The 5,267-nt window shown below is 40.6% G+C and overlaps 1 protein-coding gene across 1 annotated transcript in view; it reads left to right on the plus strand.

Moving 5' to 3' along the window:
* The first annotated feature begins 1,322 nt into the window (after positions 1-1,322).
* The window catches only part of adcyap1r1b (adenylate cyclase activating polypeptide 1b (pituitary) receptor type I), a 30,786-nt gene continuing 26,841 nt past the window's right edge, over positions 1,323-5,267 (plus strand). Inside the window, 1 exon segment of the mRNA XM_065956417.1 lies at positions 1,323-1,673. The gene's annotated coding sequence lies outside the window, so the exon portion shown is untranslated.

Here is a 5,267-nt window from a genome sequence, read left to right on the forward strand (position 1 = left end):
GAACCTCTTTCCTTTTTTTGTAAGAAGAAAGAAAGAGACAACAGTACACAATCAGAATGTGCATTAATGCTGATGCACAAATGAGAGGCTGATTAAAGTGACAACAAACATAGAGCTGATACGTACAGTGACATGTTAACCAACCGTCACTGTGAATATACATATATGTATATATATATATTATTTATTTGAAATGATCAATATACGCACACTTATTTATGTAAATACTGTAATTGACATCTTAATTGACCCATCTGTCACATAACTGCATTTTACTCATCATGTTTCTTCAGCATCTTTTGCACTATTCACCACTGCACGGTTTCATATTTAGTCATGTAAATATTAGTCTTTTCTTATTCTGTTTATTGTTGATATTTAATGTTGTACCTGTACATAAGAGAGCACAGTTCACCAAAGTTAAATTCCTTGTGTGTGTGTGTGTGTGTGTGAGCATACCTGGACAATAAATCTGATTCTGATTCTGATTCTGATGTTCAGAAGAGTGTAGTGTCAGAAGCTTCTCCATAGAGCTCTTCCATGAGGTATGGATATGGATCTTGTCCAAAAGCAAAATTTGGTGAAAAAGGTGCAGTCAAATGAACATAGCCCGCTTCAGGCTAGCACTGTGTCTCCTACTTCCTGTTTGCAGCGTCTATCGTTGGGACAGGAGCTGGGGATCAAACCCCCGACCTTCTAGTTGAGAGACGACCGACCCACTGATCCACAGCCGCCCCATGTGGTTTATAAGTGTAGCTTTTTTTCAACTTTGCTTTTTCTTGAAATAAGCTAAGTAAAGCGTTATGGCTCTGCAATCTTTCTCAGTTTTGACGTCATTAAAACATCAAACATCCTGACTACCTTTTGATTGGTTCTCCAGAGTTACCAGGTCTAAAGTTTTATTCTGGAAAAATGAAAGTTGAACTTCTCCAGTTATTTTTTAAGATTATATTTTAAGAAGCACAAAAGCTCATCATATTTATTTAATCGGAGTGAATAAAATGATGGTGGTCGCTGTCCTTGGTCCTGAACTCTGCTTGAATTTCGTGAATCGTTACAGTGACCTCAAGACCACACAACCACACACACACACTTTCTGCACACATCACACACACATCACACACACACATACCAGAGATATACTGTGTTGGATCTGGTGTGATTTGGATTCAACATGACTCGTTTGTGTCTCACATCGATCATGCAGAATGGGGATCCTCGCGCGCATGTGTGAAAGTGTTGGTGTGTTAGAGAGAGAGAGAGAGAGAGAGAGAGAGAGAGAGAGAGAGAGAGAGAGAGAGGGTAGTTGAAATGCGCGGTGCATTCTTCAGTAGAGAGTGGAGAGAGCAGCCATCCGCAGCGCAGCGAAATTGCTCGAAAATATTAATCCAAACCTTTCAGCGCGCGGGGAAAGATCTGATAAATACCTTTTTTTTCTGCAAACAAAATAAAACAAAAACTATTTTGACTCGATAGGAAGTCCGAAGCCTCTCCTTTCCAATCCGCATTGAAGCTGGAAGTTGTGTTGCCCGAGCCTCCGGGGAGTCTTGTACCTTCCCAGCCCCGTTTGGGGGGTTGATTTTTTTCCCCCTGTGGAGTGCGCAGCCTTTCATCATCAGCCCGGAGGATCCACAGCGCAGAAGCTGCGATTTTAGAGAATTATCAGTACAATGGTAAGATCCAATAATCAGCTGTAACTTTAATGTATCGAATCGAGCTTGCATTTTGCATTTTTTTGCGTTGAGCTGGTCTTGGAGGATGTTTAGGGGAGGGGGGATTGGATAAGCATGCCGGGGATCTTGCGGCATGTGTCGGCTGGGCTCAGTGAGGAGGTTCCCTTCTTTTCTTGTGACTCCTCACATCGAGCAGATTACACAATTACTGCAAAACATAAACCATCGATGGAGGATTGCAGAACACATTGCACGGGATTATTAGAGGTAATGAGCTCACTGACACCCACTGCATGTTCTTTAACATGTTGATTAATGGGTATAGCCTTCATATTTGCTCATATGCATGAGGAGGGTTAACATCTTTAAGCCTCTCAAGGCGGTTACTGAATTATGATGAAGTGCAAAGGAAGGTCATACTGATGCTTAAAAATGATGTCAAAATGCTCTTACATGATGGAGATGCCGATTCCTCCTACATGCCAGTTAACATGCATTTTAACAGCGCAGGATCTGCAACATATTGGCGTTTGCAGGAATTAAATTAACCAACATTATGTCAATACCAGCTTCCCGTGTCGTGTATTTAAGGATGTAGTAATTGGGTGTTTGTGTTCCTGAAGATCAATACAATCCAGGCTCTTTGAGTGAAAGCTGTGAGTGACCTTGTGATGCATCCCCACTGTCACTGAATCAGCTGATTTATCTTCCAGATGTGTGAGAGGATCATAACAAAATATCAGCATTTTTATCAGTTATTGGCCTCTGTGAGGGCCGCCTCTCTGCACCTCTTGGTTTTGGATGTGTGGCCAGAAAAAGGTGTGTGAAGTTGTGTGTGTGTGTGTGTGTGTATCGCTGGAGGCAGATTTTTTTATTTTTTAAAAAAGCTTCTTGTTGAGCTCTTTGTTTACATTTTTTGAATGCTCAGCTGCTGCTTCATTCACAGAGAACGATGAATGAGTGCCACATCCGCCCTGAATCCGGATTCGAGGCCAAACAGGTGCTTTGAGTATGGTTAAGTAAAAGAAAAAACAAGACAACACTGTGTTTGTGTAAATGTACAGTTCACATGTGGTTTATCACAGGTTCCAGTTTAGATCTACTTCACCTGAGGGACACAAACATTTACACAGTCTGTCATCAGGATGCTGCAGTGAGTAAGTATCAGAGACGACGAGCTCCTCTGTCTCTCGCGTCTCTGTGATGCTGACATTTAAACAGCACCAATTAGTCTTGTTGTGTTGGCGGGAGCGGCAGAGGAGAGAGAGAGAAAAGTGAGGGAGGGGAGGACATCAGGCGCCGAGCCCGGTCTCAGCACGGAGACCTTGTAACACACCAGAATCAGGAGCGAGCCGAGTGTCGTTTAGTCACAGCGAGGAGATGCTGATGCAAAAATATGCAACTTTTATTTTAATGAAGGCGCTTGTTTTGAGCACAGACCCTTTTTATCCTTCAAATATATTATCTCTTAAATTTATATGAAACATTTTGATAACTGTATGTTTATTGTATATAGTGTTACATGTTGTCTTGTTGTGTGCACGTTACATTTACTTTAGTAGGTTATTGGAAAAATGATTTTTTTTTTGGTACATTGTTATGTCTGCTCCATGTCTGTCCTGCATGAGATACATTCCTTAAATTAACCAAAAGCTGCTTTATGTGTATCCTGCATGCTTTATGTATTTTCTCCTGTGGCTGCTCACCTGTCTGCTTCATTACTGTCATGATATTTCTATTTTTGTAGCTTTTTAAGGGAGCCTTTATAAAATCTGGCCGGGGAACAACAGATGAAAATTAGCCTTTTGGCTAACTCTGGCATATTTAACAAATGTTTATTATATATGCATTTATGCGTTTAATAAATACATGAATAAATGAGACACTCTGTGCCTAGGTTTGTTGTCTCCACTAAAACAAAAAGCTTAGAAAGAACATAGTTTTATATTTGACCTCCATGGTTCTCGAAAATTCTTATGGCTCTCCAAAAGCACACTAAAGTAAACCACGTCATTCCGGGCATAGCACTATTTTACCTGATGTCTAGTATAAAACATTAATGTTAGACCACCGTGCACAGTGTGTGCCTGTGGCCGACCAGTGTGGAGACTCATCCCTCTAATCCCCGTTTCCACCAAGCGGTCCGGTTCGGTTCGGTATGGAACCTATTTGTGTTTCCTTACAAACGTTTGGGTCTTAGTAGTAGATCAATAAGTCTTGAACTGCTCCTGTCGATTGCTTCAGCTGGGCTACAAATGTTCCTGATTGAAGTGCCTCGTCTAAAACGTCTTTTATTTTATCAGAAAATTAGGTGGGGAGAACTTTCATGTAAAATCAAAGTTTTTTTTTTCTCAGAATCTTCAATCCAAAAGGTAGGGATAAAATGTTACTTATTAAGGTCAATATGATAAAAAAGCTTATTCAGAAAAGGTTTACCGGTAATTGAATTGACATTGATGACAAAGTAAAAAATGTGCAAAATACTGATTTGTCTTAGACTATGAAACAACAGAAAACATGCTGATTTAGCCAAAAGTTTGGAATGCTACCAAAATAATAGATTCATACAGTCCTACTTCTTCTGCTACCTTTTCAGTTTGGGGTGCCAAGCGTACAGAGCCGACCCTAAAGGTTGGAGGTAGACACAAAGCAGTTCGTCCAGATCCTTTTTAGCCTCGTTTCCACCAAGCGGTCTGGTTCGGTTCCATACGGTGCTCACTGTTTCCACCGTCAAAAATTTTGGAATGGTTCCAAAATAAAGGGATCCGTACCGTCCTACTTTTTTGGAACCCTTCTGTTGGGGTGCCTAAAGGGTCCCTTGTTTGCTGTGTCCTGATCTTAATCTTGAACGTTGAACTTCATTAATAGCAGGCTACACTGTGAATGGGGGTGCTGTGATAATAATAATAAACTTAATTTGTATAGCACCTTTCATACAAGTATTGCAGCTCTAAGTGCTTTACAGCAGACAAGACATAAAAAGAGCATCACATAATAAAATAACACAGAATGAAATTAATTGAAAAATGGCATTAAATATTTGAAATTTGCATTAAAAAGGCATAAAATAGTATAAAACAGTAGTGAAACATAACCCTATAGATGCCTGTTCAAAAACGCAGGTGAAGAAGTACATTTTAAGCTTACTTTTAAAAATATTTAGCGAGCTAGCCTCCCTGATATCTAAAGGTAACGTGTTCCATATCTTTCGGTCGTAATTAGTAAATCATCTAATAACCTTCAGGCCAGTAGAGGATGATCGAAGTGTCCTTGAGGGCACATAGTGGACAGGAGAGTTGGTCATGTAGCTCGGTCCTGTTCCATTTAGGGCTTTGTATACAAGGAGGAGGAGCTTACAATCTATTCTGAAAACTACCGGAAGCCAGTGCAGAGTGGCTAACACTGGACTAATGTGCTCTCTTCTTTTGGTTCTAGTTAACGTCCGAGCTGCAGAGTTTTGAATGAGCTGAAGTTTCTCTGAGGTTCTTTTGGGGGAGGCCAGTAACGAGTGCATTACAGTAATCAAGTCTGTTTGAAATAAAGGCATGGACCAACTAAGAAATTAGTTGGGGGTCTGCTGGGGCCCTAAACGTT

The sequence above is a fragment of the Labrus bergylta genome, chromosome 6 (genome assembly GCF_963930695.1).
Source record: "Labrus bergylta chromosome 6, fLabBer1.1, whole genome shotgun sequence".
NCBI lineage: Eukaryota > Metazoa > Chordata > Actinopteri > Labriformes > Labridae > Labrus > Labrus bergylta.